The sequence below is a fragment of the Stegodyphus dumicola genome, chromosome 6 (genome assembly GCF_044657685.1).
Source record: "Stegodyphus dumicola isolate Sdum_Otavi_A_Nest chromosome 6, ASM4465768v1".
NCBI lineage: Eukaryota > Metazoa > Arthropoda > Arachnida > Araneae > Eresidae > Stegodyphus > Stegodyphus dumicola.
This window is the reverse complement of record NC_140773.1, coordinates 91,787,971-91,804,913: the sequence shown is the minus strand read 5'-3', so window position 1 is coordinate 91,804,913 and position 16,943 is coordinate 91,787,971. Positions and strand designations below refer to the sequence as shown.

Below are 16,943 nucleotides of genomic sequence, written 5' to 3'. Positions count from 1 at the left end.
GATATGCATATAGGTTTCGACGGAAAATGCAAAATTTTACATTTTGGCTGCGAATGAATGAGCGGTTGTCGCTACAGCACATCTGATCTGGGCAACTGGCAGGATATTTAAGAGGAGAAATTACGATTCTAGGTCATAAATTCTTCGCGAATTTCATTCCGTGTACTCTGGTAGACAGTAATTATGCCTCGCATACAGGTGGGCGAACGATATGCGCAGATGTCAGAATTTACGAAGGGTCGTGTAGTTGGGCTCAAAGAAGCCGGTTGGTCTTATCGGCGAATAGCTCAACATTTGAGCAGGAGCGATGCCACTATTAGATGATGTTGGCAGGAATGGGTGAACCATGGCCGCACACAGCGTCAAGAAGGAAGCGGTAAGCCTAGAGAAACGACAGAACGTGAACACCGAACAATCGTCAGAGCGGCACTCACAGCTCCAGATGCATCATTTTCATCGCTTGTACGTGCAACTAGTTCTTCAGTGACCGCAAGGACCATTCATTGACGGCTCACAGAAAGGGGCCTGAGGTCACGGCGCGGCGCCTCTTGAGCCGACTACCATTGATTTCTGTACGACGTCAAACCCGTTTTCAGTGGTGTCGGGCTCATTCGCACTGGAATGTCAGTGACTGGAGTAGAATAGTCTTCATTGATGAGTCCCGCTTTGAACTGAGACCCGATGACCAGCAAAGACGAGTCTAGAAACGCCCCGTAGAGCGGTGTTATACCAACCTGACTCTCTTCCGGCAGACAGGCCGACAACCAGGAGTGATGATCTGGGGTGCCATTTCATTTCATAGTAGGGCCCCTTTGGTTGCCATCCGTCGCAACCTTACAGCACAGTAGTACGTCGACGAAGTTGTAAAGCCAGCTGTGTTGCCCTTCATGTCACGCCACCCTGGGCTTACATTTCAGCAAGATAATGCTCGCCCCCCCACACTGCACATGTTTCTTCTACTACTTACCTTAGTGCTTGCCGAACATTACCTTGGCCAGCAAGGTCGCCAGATCTCTCTCCTATTGAGCACGTTTGGAGTATTATGGGCAGGGCCCTCCAACCACCTCGAGGTGTTGACGATCTAACGCGACAGTTGGACAGAATTTGGCACGATATCCCTCAGGAGGACACCCGCAACTTCTATCAATTGATGCCAAGCCGAATTACTGCTTGCATAAGTGCCAGAGGTTGACACCCGCGTCACTGATTTCACTTTGTGACGCTCTATCACTTCAATAAATTATCCAATTTTTCTCAAACTGTAGCCATTTGTTTTTCTGTACATATACATCACGTCTACCAATTTTCGTCCCATTCGGATAATTCCTTCTTGGTGCGTCGTTATTTTTTTTTTTTTGTTTTGTTTTGTTTAAGAGTGTATAAATAAACCGATATATTAAAATCTTATGAATAAATTAACAACCAATTTAATATCTCTAGATCTAGATACACATAAAAAAATATCCAGAAATGGGAAGTTCCAGATATCTGGAATTCGGATAACTGAAGCCGTCATAACTGTGCTAAGATTTTGTAAAACATTAACCACAAACTCTATTTTCCACAAGCATTCAAGAAAAAATTTGCAGTTTGAAGTGAGAATATTCATTAAGGAAGCTAAGAATTTTTTAATATTGTAGTATATTGAACTATAAATTTTTATGCTAATTTTATTTACCTCCGAAAACATTTCGCCCTGTTACACTTAGTGCAATATTGGTACAGCTTTATGCAGAATGTTGATACAGGCTTATACTAATGAGATGAATTTTGTTCAAATAAAACAAATCTTAACTATTAAAACTCGTTTCTTACTCTTTTAAACTAAAGTGCAGACTATTCTAGAATTCTTGAAAACGAGTAATGGTTAAGGAAATAGTTTTATTTATATTTAAATTAGGAAATGTAGAAGATAAAACAGATAGAACTGTAAAAGCTCTGTTCTTTGATACGTGTTCCTAATATTTAAACATCTTGTGAACTAATTTAATTCAAAACTCGAGTGCTTTATCTTAGATCTTCTTTTGAGGTGCAAAATAAAATTAGCAAGTCCCCGTACATTGAAATACCGGAAATGTTATTCTTTGCAGCTTAATTCCCTAATTTCTAATTATCTTCTGAATTGATTCAATTTAAAAATTGAGTTAATACTCAATTTTTAAATTGAAATAATAATATCTTTACAATATCTTTACAATTTAAAAATTGTAAAGAGATTTAGAAGTCATGAATTGGACCTAAACTGAAGTGTATGACTATAATGCATGGATTTATATTTTTATAAGTCATATTTATAAGAGAAAAGAGTATATATAAAATATTTAGATATACTGTTCCTTATAGCAAGAAACTGTACATAGTATTTTATGTTTACCATCGTTTGTTTTAAGGTTTTAGTTCAATATTGCGTTGTAATTAATATGCGTTGAATACTTTTGATTAAATTTGCATTTTTAATTAAATATTGCGGAATCTAAATTGCTCATGACTTCAATAACATACGCTCCAGTCAGTTCCATACAACAGAGAAAATCAGAAATATTCTTTAAACGCTTTTCTTTTTTAGCATACGAGGCCCACCAGCGGCCGAGCGGTAAAGTCGCTGAACACTGGTAGTTCGGTCCGAGGTTCGAATCCCGCGAACGGGCTGGCTGCATGGGCGTTTTCGTGGTGTTCCCCATGTGTAACGTGTATACGAGCCAGTTTCCCTTAGAAAGTCCTCCACGAAGGCATCCCTCCTCTTAGGCAGATAGCCCTCGAGGCTTTGCCATAATCACATACACACACATACACACTTTTTTAGCATACGCCATCACGATGACAGGTAAACGTTTTCTGAAAAGTATGATTTCCAGAATATTGTAGACTTAAACTGCCGGATCAGTACTATTTGTTCTTGGATATTATTGTACAACATACAGTTCAGATTTATTTCCTACAAATCAGTTATGAGCTCATTTTGGATGTGAAACGGGACATTTGGGTATCTATATGTGTGCAGATTTTGTGTATATATATATATACTTATTTATAATTTATGCACGTATTCACTACATGTATATATCTTTTTTTCAGACCCTCAAAACCTTAAAATCTTAAAAAAGAAAAAAATGTAATTATACTACTTTAGCGCAAATTATCCTTATATATACACAACTTATATAACTTTTATATCTTAAAACATTTATAAACCCTATACAGTAAGACCCCGCTTAACGCAGGGGATCCGTTCCATCAAAGTAGAGCGTAATGCGAAACAGCGCTAAACGAGGCTATCTTAACATGTAAATAATGGAGTTAGGGGAAGATGGATAGAAAATTGGTTAGGTATTAAATTTAATAATGTTTTTTTAATAAAAATAAAAACCAAACATTTATTTCTTACAAAAATAAAAACAATGTAAACGAATATATTTATAAAAACAAATAAAATTCTAAGCCAGTCAGATCATTCAGTCTATTCTGTGTTTCCAATTTTCTGGCTTTTTGTCAAGAAGGCATTATGATAGATTGGCTTAATGGCATATTGCGTTCAATTTCGTCATCAATCCATATAGACAGTCGTTTTTCCATTTCCTTTATAATGTTATTTCTAGAACGGGTAATTCTAGTTGCAGAGCTCGACGTAGTTGCAGTTGCCGATGACAGTATTTTTTCTTTATTCTTAAGAATTGTCCTTATTGTTGAAGTTACCAAATTCAATGCAGCACTTATTTGAGATTGACTCTCACCAGAATCTAATCTTTAATCACTTGCTTTTCAGTTTCCAGTGAAATGCTTTTTCTGGTTGCTTTCTTTTCTTTTTTTTTATTATCACCCATGATAAAAACTAAAGATCATAATATTTGTCACTGTATTAATCGTTAGTATTAATCGTTAGAGTCGCTTCTCCTTAGAATTTCACAGATTTCCTTTTTCCTTATATACATATAGTGTAGAATTTGTATAGATCTTGTTCGGATCGCGCACAAGATATTTTTGCTAAATTAAATCAGTTTTCAGGAATCCAGAATTACTGTGTCTGTGCGTATAAGCTTAACTTAAAACTCAAAGTCAATAAACAATTTCAGTTCGAACTTGAACATAACAGCTTTCATTCTTTTTTCTCAAGCGTTCTTTATTTCTCGAAAAGGACTTTTTTCCCCTTTCTGGCAATTCTTTTGTTTAACTAAATATATGAAGAAAAAACATTTTAATAGCTTCTGATTACTCAGTTTCTTCAGGGCAATAGATTTTGTAATAGTGCGAAATAAATTTGATAAAAATTTATAGCAAATATTTTTAAAACCTAAGTTAATTTACTTATCCACTGACATGCAAATAGGAATTATTATGTAAATTATTAGTATTATGTAAATTTATATTTATATGCCAACAAATGTTTCAAATGATAAAAATGCTTCCGTACAGCACCTCACCGCACCAAACAAGAAACATAACTACAAAGTTTCGGATATGTTATTTGGAAACCTACCGCTGCGCACAATTTCGAGGAATCCCCGTAGTTCATGCTGCGAGCAATGTCGGGGAATCCCGAGGTTGAAATAAAAGAGCGCTAAACCGAAACAGCGTTAAGCGGAGTCTTACTGTATATGAAGATATGACCTTAAAAAAGTGCTTATATATTATATAACAAAACTTATATAACTTGTTACCTTAAAACATATATAAACCTTATATATGAATATATAAACTTTAAAACAATATATATATATATGTAAAAGATTTAATTCTCGAACTAATCTACGAGTACAATATCATTTAAATTCAGAAGCATAAGCAAATCAAGTGCTTATGCTTCTGAATTTAAATGATATTGTAGATTAGTTCGAGAATTAAATCTTTTACATATTTGCATATTTTAAAATTATTTTAAATTATTTTGGCTTTTTTCCTTTTTTTAGAATTTAAATTTGCTTTACTTTTTTATTTTTTTATTTTTTTACTTTTTCACTTTTTTACTTTTATACGTATTTGTTAAGAATTTAAATTTGTTTAAATTTAAATTTCATTTCTTGCAGCAATGGCGCAAAGAATATTTAATTAAATATGTATTTAAATTTAATTTGTTTAATTAAACTCAATTTATTCTTATGAAACATATATATATATATTACATGTTTGCATATTTTAAAATTATTTTAAATTATTTTGGCTTTTTTCCTTTTTTTAGAATTTAAATTTGCTTTTTTACTTTTTTACTTTTTTTTTTTTTTAACTTTTTTACTTTTATACGTATTTGTTAAGAATTTAAATTTGTTTAAATTTAAATTTCATTCCTTGCAGCAATGGCGCAAAGAATATTTAATTAAATATGTATTTAAATTTAATTTTTTTAATTAAACTCAATTTATTCTTATGAAACAACTTGATTTGCTTATGCTTCTGAATTTAAATGATATTGTAGATTAGTTCGAGAATTAAATCTTTTACATGTTTGCATATTTTAAAATTATTTTAAATTATTTTGGCTTTTTTCCTTTTTTTAGAATTTAAATTTCCTTTTTTACTTTTTACTATTTTATTTTTTTACTTTTTTACTTTTATACGTATTTGTTAAGAATTTAAATTTGTTTAAATATATATATAAGCTCTTGCTTCCTTATATTAAATTTTTCTATAAAATCTGTTTCCATCCTCATGAAAGAATGAAAAGTACAAGCATATATTAATATGCAAAAAAGTTATTATTTTAATTTTTATAATTATAATTATTTAAAATAAGGCTTCGCAATTATTTTAATTTGGTTATTACAATTGTTTAAATTAATACTTTATCTCTTTAGAGGCAAAATTCTGCTTTGTCTTGTATATATTCAGAAATATCGTTAAAGTGTTTTTAGACAGGTTTTCCTCTCTCACGAGATTGAATAAAGCAGTGTTTATTATTTTAGAAATATTAAAGATAAGTTTACTCTTTCAATTTTTTTAAAATTTTTATGATTAATTTTTTTTATTTCATGTTTGGTTTTGTTACATGATTTAAAAAATTTATTACTGCCTCTTGTATACCTTATTTTATGTTAGAAATTTCACCATTTCATGACGATGCTAAAAGGTTTTTATAAAAATTTCAATATTTTAATTAATTTTGCTGCTTAAGTGCAAATTAGCTTCTCCTTAGAATTTCACAGATTTCCTTTTTCCTTATATACATATAGTGTAGAATTTGTATAGATCTTGTTCGGATCGCGCACAAGATATTTTTGCTAAATTAAATCAGTTTTCAGGAATCCAGAATTACTGTGTCTGTGCGTATAAGCTTAACTTAAAACTAAAGGTCAATAAACAATTTCAGTTCGAACTTGAACATAACAGCTTTCATTCTTTTTTCTCAAGCGTTCTTTATTTCTCGAAAAGGACTTTTTTCCCCTTTCTGGCAATTCTTTTGTTTAACTAAATATATGAAGAAAAAACATTTTAATAGCTTCTGATTACTCTTTCTTCAGGGCAATAGATTTTGTAATAGTGCGAAATAAATTTGATAAAAAATTATAGCAAATATTTTTAAAACCTAAGTTAATTTACTTATCCACTGACATGCAAATGGGAATTTGAAAACGTTATATCATCATGACATTCAAAATGTAACAGTAAGCTATCTGTGTCAGGTCTGTGTTTCCTGAAACAAGCATCAGTAAATAGAAAATTTCCTTTCACGTATTTGTGAATACGATATGTAAATAAAACTGAAGATATGATGGAATGTGCCCTCTACTTTTGTCATTAAAGCATCTTGAAAACACTTTACATTGCCTTCTCTTAAAAATATCATTTCAGAATAGTATGCTCTCATCAAAGATAAAATATGTATTTGTATTACTTGACACTAATATTAAGTATAATTCATTCTATTAATGATGGGTTTGTGAGCCATCAAATTAATGCTTAGTTGAAAGAATATGGAAAACTATTTTTAACCATAAGTTAATTTAGGTAGGATTGTTGATTGATAAGTGCGTTGCTGTAAGCATTTATGGTGACAAATATTTAACAGAACACATAAAAAACTACTTCTTCTGTTTCAGTACCAAACGTTGCAGATTACACTTTAAAATTTAACATTTGTTCTAAGGTTTTAGCATGTAAATATTTTAGTAAGTGATTAAAATATGTAATTTTAATTTCAGGAGTAAATTCATCAGAATTCATCATTTACATAATGGATCCAAACGAATATGGAACCTTTATCCCTGTAACTGATGTTTTCCAGTTTATATCTTACTTTGACCAGATACGAGAAAATGGATATCGGAACTGGATGTGTGTTTCTATGTATACATTCTTTCAAAGAAAGTACTATGAATGGAGTGCAACGATTTTATACGTTACGCTAAAATTTTTAATAGTTGATATATGCTTGGTGAAACCTTTTGAGATGAACAGAACTAATTAAAGAATGCAAAGATGAATAATTGAGAGAGAGTAAAACAAAACATTGTCAACTAATGATACTTTACTAAAGACAAAGCATAGTAAGTAACAGAAAAAATAACTTCCCCTTCTTTATCGTAACTAAATTATTATAAGAAATTCAAAACGTATGACTATTTGACATATTCTTCAAAAACTTTCATTTAAATAACACGCTTTACGCGTTACCTATTAATGTTTTGTCTCTTCAAATCATGCGAAAAACTGTCCTGGAGCTAAAGGGACATTTATATATTATTGATGGAACGTATCATTAATACAGTGCATGGAATATTTGGAGCAAAAAGTAATTTACTCTGTTATGACTCAATTAATGTTTTTATGAATCAATTTACAAATGTCTGTTAATAATATACGATGTAAATAATTATATATATATACATTTTTAATAAAAATGTTTACATTTTGTAGACTGTTTTATTCTTTATTGAACGCTGTGAATGAAGTATGCAGTTTACCGTTAGTGCATTAATTTTTAAGAAAAGAAAGGATGTGTAATTAGTTTTAAATGCTCATAACTTCTGACCTAAAGCTAACATCACATTTCACTTTCCTCTTGTTTCTATAAACAATTCTCATTTTAATATATATTACATTTTATGTCTCTGAATAGACCATTAGCAAGCCAAGAACGTAAAAAACGTATCATCTAAGCCCTTGCCAGGGTCCGAATCACGGATTATGCATTTTCTATCTGAATTGCTAAGCTTTTACACTACTAAGGCTTGTGCGATAGAAGGCACTAGTTTCTTCCATTTTCTCTACTTATATGGCGACTGTGGAGAGGCAAGAGACCCCATCAACAAAATCTAAGCGATGATAAATTATAATCTAACACATTTTTGTTTGAGAGCCACTATACAGTCTAGATTTTAAAAAGCCAGGAAAATGAAAGATTTATTGCATTGTGATCTGTACCTTGGATCTTTTATGTGCTAGCCAATCACACCACGAAAGAATGTACTCAGCAATACTCTAATTCCTTACTATAGTCTATGGATTCTGCTTTAAAATCAAAGCTTCTTGAATTGTTAATACATGGTGGGAAAAAAGTGTAACCGAAATCTAATATCTTTAGTTTATTTATGCTTATCGCTTAATGACATGTTCTACGTGCCGTCAATCATTCATAAGTACAAGTATATGGATATGCACATTCTATGATTGCTGTCAATATACAAAAACACTGTTCAGAGCTTATATCCTGAATTATTTACTGAATGTTCACATGAAGCTGTTCCACAATTCATGGGATGAGCTTGAAACATTTTCTTGTTTTAACGTTTCCAACAGAAAAGCATCAATAATCGTTAGGTCTGGAATTCCAGGAGGCAAAGGGCAGTCAGTTCTTCTGAAAGTCAATGTTAGTGAACGACGCCTGCTATCAGCTCCCGTTTTAAGCTCGGATGTCTTGTAATAGTTAATAATCGAAAACTGATTTTTACAGTAGTGTATGCGCAAAGTCTCAAGCTTCATTTGTATACCAAATTTATCTCTGTGTAATTTGTTTTGCATTCACTATTCATTAAGTACGTTTTGTGGTCAGTGTGTTACAGTATCGTTATTTTCTAAGTTCCTCAGTCAATGCCTTTTGTATTTTATTTTTTTATTTTATATTTATATCAAAGCATCAATACTGGCAAGGTACTCAATTTAACCTCCTTTCATTTGTCACTCGCTATGCTCTATTCTGACAATTCTAATGGTTATATTCAATGTGACTGGTGATTTGTTTATGACTCTCAAATATTGTAACTTGGTCGCCATTATTTTTCCCTAGGTCTTGACCGTCACTCCTGGGACATTTGAACCATAGACCTGTTATATACTAGACGGAGCATCGCCATTCAAAACCGGGTGAAAAAGTGGCACAGGAATGAGCTGCAGGAGTTTGGGCATGAAATGGAACTGAATCCAGACTTTGGCGTACTATCGCCATGGCTGGCAATTTTTTTTCTCTCTTTTCTCTCAGTTCGAAATGCGAACTTGGAAAGACGTCATTTCGCAGAAGCTGCCGTTGAATTTGCAGAAGAGGTTAGATCGATAAACACCAGCCAAAATTAATAATTTCCCTAAAATTGAACACTTTATTTTAAAATTTAACTTTATTTTAAATTTTAATTTTTAAAATTTAAATAATTTTCATGCTGTAGAATAATATTTTGCAATATGTCCATCGGCGTCTACCAAATTTAAAATAAAATTAAAAAAACTGGAGAGAACAAACTAAATAATAAACTAATAACTAAATAATAAACTAAATAATAAATAATAAACTAATAGCAAACTAAAAAATAAATAAGTAAAATAAATAAATAAAAAAGAAGGCTTTTTAGTACTCAGGACAGAATTAAAAAAAAAAAAAAGGATAACATAAGAAGAATGAGTGAAAACAGAAAATAGTATAAAAAGGAAATTTAATATTAATACGAAAAGGAAATTTAATGTTAATACGAAAAGGAAATTTAGTGTTAATACGGTGTATTACAGAGAACTACAAAGTAGGCAAATCAAAATGAGAAAGATATTAAATAAAATGAACTAAAGATGAATGTCAGTATAGCAGATATAAGTTAAAAGGAAGAGAGAGAGTGGTAAATAATTAAATTATGAAACAAAAAGGTGGTAAATTAAGACTTCCTTTTACTAGCAAATATATATATAATATATATATATATTATGCACGTTGCACAATGTAGTCGCACTTATTTTAAATAATTTTAGAAGGTAAAATTTAAATAATGTTCATTATTTTTAAAAAGAAACTTAAAACTATTAAAGTTTTGAAATTTAACTGCTATATAATTGCTATTTTCTTAATACTTAACAAATTATTAATATTTGAATAAATGCCAGAAACATGATATAAGAAAGAAAATACGTGATTGAAGGTAAACAAATTTGTTATATTTGGATGCAAGAAAAGGATATAAATAAAGTCATTCATGCCCCCCCCCAAAAAAAAACATAATTTTACGCAGTTCTTACACAGTGTTACATCAACATTACCAAGTATTAAATACATACATTACTACTTCGCACATGTCCGCATGAGCAAACGCAAAGAATATATAAACAAACGCATTCAAAGCAGTCTGTTGGCGTATAAAAATTGTCGCCAAAGCAGAATACTAGACTAATTAAAATTATATTGTATTACTAAAATTTTAACATTTTTTTCAGAAAACAGTTATTAGAAACATACATATATATTAAGATACTTTTATTTAAATGTTATTTCAAGTATGCATATATTATATAAAATTAGAAAATCTATTTTTTATTAGAAAAAGGCAAGTAGAGTGGATAAAAAAACCTCTACATTTTATAAAATTAGGTTTTAAAACATTAGAAAAAGCTCAGTTGTGAAATGTTACTCCTCCATCTTTCACATATCTGGAATTACATCCATATGCGGAGCACGAAAGTATCATTTTTGAAGTCCGAAACAATGTGGTTACACGCAAAACACTTGCTTCTCACAAATTCTCCATAGAACTGTAATGGTAAGGAAGATTCGCGGGAAATACGATCTGGGAAATGTACCAAATGTCACGTGGTTCGTATTCCTGTTCCCCTTCAGGGTTGCCGTTTCTCTCTCTAGTACATTACAGCTCTATGATTTGAACAGTATAATGATTCTATTCATTCATTCATTATCACTGTTGCCGGGGTATTGCTGTTGGAACGCAACGTATCCGGCTCATAAGACTTCAGCCCGAAGGGCGCATGATTATGTAATGTCAGGACCGGGTAACGGGAGGATCAGAATTGCTATGACTCCCTCTATAGGCGACTTGAATTTCAATGTTCATGTGCTTCTGTTTATATTTTACGCTTAGCATTTGTCATACTGTCTCTTGTTGCTAATTAGCGCTGTTCAACTTAAAATGTCCCTTTGCGCCATCCTGAGTTTGAACACCCCTTTTTTAATTTATCTTTTATTTTCTATTATTAGCATGTTTTATTTCTTTCCCCTGTTATTTTTATCTTAATGTACCAGCGAATTTTTTCACCTCGGGCGCAACACGTACTGAATCATGCCATTGTAATAGCAATTATTCATTAATAATTAAAAATTTCAGTGCGTAAATTTGGTACTCTGCTTAGTCTTTTAAACCTGATAATAAACTAACTAAATTTATACACATTTATATAGATGACTTCAGTGCCGGTAGATATTATACATTCAGAAATACACAGTTTATATTAAAAACTAGAAAGCCCAGCGGTCATACGAAATCACCACTGTTCTAGATATTATAAATTGTAATTAAAATGATTTTTGAAAAGGTCTCTGCTAATTTAAACTGAATTACTCAGGGCAGGCGGCGAGGACGCCCCTTTGCTTACTGCCCCACGGGGTTTCCCCCTTCTACTTGCTTAAAGTAGAGTACAATGAAGGAAACCACTGGCGGTACATTTCTTAAGATCCCACCACTAGCTCAATCAATAATGGATTTAAATAATGAAATGTTAATTCACATGTCAAAGATCTCTTTGTACACAACATTTCTTGTGTAGATCTTTCCATCATTTTTAAGCTCGCATTGCAGAGGACCATCCAATACTTTTAATTTTACGTCCGTTCTTTCACGAACACTTGAACAGGCAACATAAAGTTAACTGTGTCCAAATGCAGGTTCAGGTAAAAAAATGCCAACACGCTTAAGCGTTTGGCCCTGAGATTTATTGATGGTTATAGCAAAAGCAAGTTTTACAGGAAATTGTCTATATCTCAATTAAAACGGCAACCCTGTGCCGTAGCTACTTCACCCCGTTGGTTAGTACAGTTACGCAAACAACCAATAAACTATCGGCGACAAACAGGCACTTAAGCCGTATATATATGTATATATATATATATATATATATATAATGTTGTATGATCTTAAATCCATTTACTGCGAATAAAAGTTATTATTACTTGCGCAATTGCTTAATCAATACTGTTTAGGAAATAAATTATTATATATATATATATGGGGTGAAGTAACATCATTTCCTCCGAAACGGCTGGCTCCCGGGCCTAGCGAAGAGCACCGTTGGATTGCGCAAGTCCGTGACACGCCATTTTCACCATTCGTGTCTTGTAGGGACTTTAATTAGCCGAGATATTAATTATAAACTAATTTTCCACTACATTTTCCACTTTCTTTCTTGGGTTTTCCCTATTAGAGATATTTGGCTACGTGCCAAATTCTGTTTTCTCGAATATCTACAGAACAGCGCCGAGTTGAAATTCGAGACGCAAACCCTAAGATTCAAAAAATTCTCCGAATCGATCGATATCGTTCCCATCTTCGTACGACATTAATCGGCCGAGATATTAATTAAAAACTCCGGAAACGTTAATTTCCGCGCTCATTTTTCCGAGTGGCAAAAAAAACTATCGGCGACACACACTTTAGCCGCTTATGTATATAAAGAAGATTTACATTAAGAGTGCATTGACTTATCTAGCTTAATATGTATTATTTTATTTTGTCTAATATTGTTACTATTATCTTTATATATATATATAAGGGGCTAAAGTGTGTGTCGCCGATAGTTTATTGTTGCCACTCGGAAAAATGAGCGCGGAAATTAACGTTTCCGGAGTTATTAATTATTATCTCAACCGATTAAAGTCGTACGACGATGAGAACAGTATCGATGGATTCGGAGAATTTTTTGGAATCCGAGGATACGCGTCTTGAATTTCAACTCGGTGTTGTTCCGTAGATATTCGAGAAAAAAGAATTTGGCACGTAGCCAAAACCCTCTAATAGGGAAAACCCAAGAAAGAAAGTGGAAATTGTAGGGAAAACATAGGGGAAAATTAGTTTTTAATTAATATCTCGGCTAAGTAAAGTCCCAAGAAGACGCGAATGGTCAAAATGACGTGCCACGGACCTGCGGAATCCAACGGTGTGCTTCGCTATGCCCGGGAGCCATCCGTTTCGGAGAAGATGATGTTACTTCAATATGCGGCTTAAGTGTCTGTTTTGTTGCTTGCGTAACTATACTAGCCAATGGGGTGAAGTTGCCACGGCACAGGGATACCGTTTTAATTGAGACATAGACAATATCCTGTAAAACTTGCCTTAGTTTTGGTCATCTATTGCGATGAACATCAATAAGTCTCAGGGCCAAACGCTTAAGCTTGTTAGAATTTTTTTACCTGACCCTGCATTTCAACATGGTCAACTTTATGTTGCCTGTTCAAGAGTTCGTGAAAGAACGGATGTAAAATTAAAAAATAATGGATGGTCCTCTGCAAGGAGAGCTTAAAAATGATGGAAAGATCTACGCAAGAAATGTTGTGTACAAAGAGATCTTTGACATGTGAATTAACATTTCATTATTTAAATCATTTTCATTGATTGAGCTAGCGGTTAGCTAGTAAGAAATGCACCGCCAGTGGTTTCCTTCATTTTACTCTACTTTAAGCAATTTAAGCAAGTAGAAGGGGGAAAACCCACTGGGGCAGTAAGCAAAGGAGCGTTCTCCCCGCCTGCCCTGAGTAATTAAGCTTAAATTAGCATACACCTTTGCACAAATCATTTTAATTAAAATTTATAATATCTAGAACAGCGGTCATTTCGTATGACCGCCGGGCTTTCTAGTTTTTAATATAAACTGTGTATTTCTGAATGTATAATATCTACCGGCACTGAAGTCATCTATATAAATGTGTATAAATTTAGTTAGCTAATTCTTAATTTATTAATTTAATTACCAGTTAATTGTGTACTCTAAATGTATTTTGTATTCCATGTTGCTATTTAGCATTGCGATTTTGAAAGCCTTACTGTGTTAATTTATTTTTACAAGTACTTGAATTCTTCTCATTTAATGTCATAATTGCAATGTTATTTTCTGCATGGAAATACAAAGGAAAAAGCTCTAAACAAGGACGCCGAACAGAAAGATACCTAAAACCGAATGACCCAGATCAATCTCCTGAACAGTTCAAAATCCAGCTTACTTTCGAGATCAGTGTAAGAGTAATGGATATTACGATTGAAAACTTTCTCCCTACCCACACCAAGAAACTCCTGGTGCGGCGCAAGGATAGGAAACGCATAGACGTGCAATGACTTTACTCGTAATAATGAAATGAATACTTAGCTAGGATATCTATTGACTTTAGCATCGTTATTCAGAGGTAAAACCAATTTTTCTAGCAGAAGTAATTTTTTTCTCATAATTGAGAAAAAAATAAGTTATAATGATTTCATGACAGAATTTTAAAGCAGCAGTTCCTCTTTCTGGATTCTCAGAAAATAGTAAAAGGATTCAGATCTATTCTGCTGCTTGTTTTAGTTTATTGCTGAGAATAAAAAACATAAAGTCCGTAGATTGAGGCATTACTGGGCTGTTATCTGCGTTTATTAAGCAAGTACTCTGTATCAAGTTATTAATACAGGTATAGAATAAGCAAATTCAAAAGCGGTGAAATCTTTATTTCATGCTAGATGAATATGATTATTAATCCTATCTAAAAACTTCGAAACAAGTCTCATTACGAACTTTGATTTTATTTTGAGCACTATCATTACCACTACAACAGTAAAAGCTTTTTGGCAACGTATGAGTTTTGCTATTTTGTAGCTAAAATGTGTAAACTAAATAATAAAATCTTTTGATGTATGTTTATAAAAAAATGCTTTTGTAACTGTAATGTAAACGATTTTAGTATGAAGAAAACTGGTCAAAACTAAAATACTAAATGAATTCTTCGACATATTTAAACTAGGAGCAGACTAATTTCTTCCTTATACATAAATATATTTTATCTCATAGCACTGAATATATTTTTTGATTTCATTCTTAGGTAAATTTAATTTTTATATAGTGTTTACATATTACAAATCATTTATTATTTTTAGATCTCAAATAATGGTTTGTATTATCGCTCTTTTTCCTAACTATGTTTTCTATTTTTATTCAATCATCTTCATATAAAAGCCACTGAAAATTTTCAGAATAAATTCTTCAGTCATCCATTACCACACTGTCAGGAATGCCATCAATTCTAAATTACAGTGGGCTACATTTTTGATAAATGAAGGCAAAGGAAGAACTTCGATTAATTTAAACATGGGCCCTCTGTGTATGGCGTCAAACGTAATGAATTGGCTTGTCGTTTTTTAGCAACGATCTTGTCTGGGAATTTTATCATTCATTGTTTTAGGACAAAATCCTCTTCTCTCTTGTAATTCATGATACTAAAATCTGTACGAGTTTCATTAATTGCAATACGTGCTCCCTGTATGTAATTCGATGTTGCTGAAAGTTTGTCATAAATTTTTCTTCTACTAGGTGTATATTTTATCATTATTATTAATTTTTTTAAAAGTTCAATTTTTATGTTACTTTCAAGAATTTTAGACATACTACCGTTTGACGTAAATTAGAGATTACTCTAATAATGAAAAGCATACGTGAAAAGAATCGGTTAACCATACCAAAAGTTCACTGAAAAATATCGTACATAAGTAACAATAAGAGCAAAGCATTCATCTTAAACTGTCTACCTTCCTCGATGTAACACAATCAAAATTTTTTACAATAAACTCATTTATTTCAGCTAAAGAAGATGACGGCCTTTCAAATAATGTTTCTTTCTAAACGCACTTTGTTCATAAATTCAAAACAGAAATAAAAACTGCGTATATACTAAAAAGCAAAAGCATATATCACAGTACATTTTCAAAGGAAAAGTCTAAAATAATGCATGGCCTTCTTAGGAATTTCTTCTCGCAATATTTACGAGCAGTTTTTTTTTCATTTGCTAACTCTATACAGATGTATGCCCCTCTCCCCCCAAAAAAAATATTTCTGCGTAATTTAATACAAGTTTGCATTTAGTTGCATTCTAAATGGATTTTGCATAAGTTGAAATTAAAATCATATTTTGCGTTAGTTGCAATATTACGAGTGTTTTCAACATCCTTTCAGTAACAGAACTGTTTTGAGTATTGATCCAACATTGTTTGGAAGCGGTATTATAAAATAGCTCTGTGGAATAGTTTATGCAGTTAACTTCTCGTAATAAAAGAGTTATGCTAGCATTATGTGCTGAAGCTTTTTCTACACATCATATGCAGCAAAGTGTTTTTAAACAGCGCATTGTGGCCCTTTTGTTAACAAACTTCCGGCAGTCTAGAATAAAACAGGAAGACGAGCAGAAGTCTCCGAAAACAATAAAAGGGTCGATGTCTTCTCACCCTCAGAAAAGAGACATTAACGTATCTCAGAACTCTTGTGGATGTAATGTCTCTAGGCCTTTGATTTCAAAAGGAAATCATGGACCTCTGCCCTATAAAGGAACCTTTGATAACTGGAAAAATTAGATCCCAGTGAAAATGGGAAATTGATAACCGAGCAATGAAAATTTGTTATTTTCTCCGATGAGTTTAAACCTAAAACGAAGGGTTAACAGATTGTACTGCGGAGACGCGGTGAAGAATTTAGCCGTGATTGCGACGCCCATTCAAAGAGGAATTATATCTTTCAGATCA

At 32.3% G+C, this 16,943-nt stretch overlaps 1 protein-coding gene across 2 annotated transcripts in view; it reads left to right on the top strand.

Moving 5' to 3' along the window:
* The window catches only part of LOC118185611 (protein turtle-like), an 886,541-nt gene extending 878,714 nt beyond the window's left edge, over positions 1-7,827 (top strand). For both annotated transcript variants that reach the window (XM_085818674.1, XM_085818673.1), the window contains one exon: positions 7,131-7,827. The gene's annotated coding sequence lies outside the window, so the exon portion shown is untranslated. The remainder of the gene's footprint in view (positions 1-7,130) is intronic.
* The last annotated feature ends 9,116 nt before the right edge of the window (positions 7,828-16,943 follow it).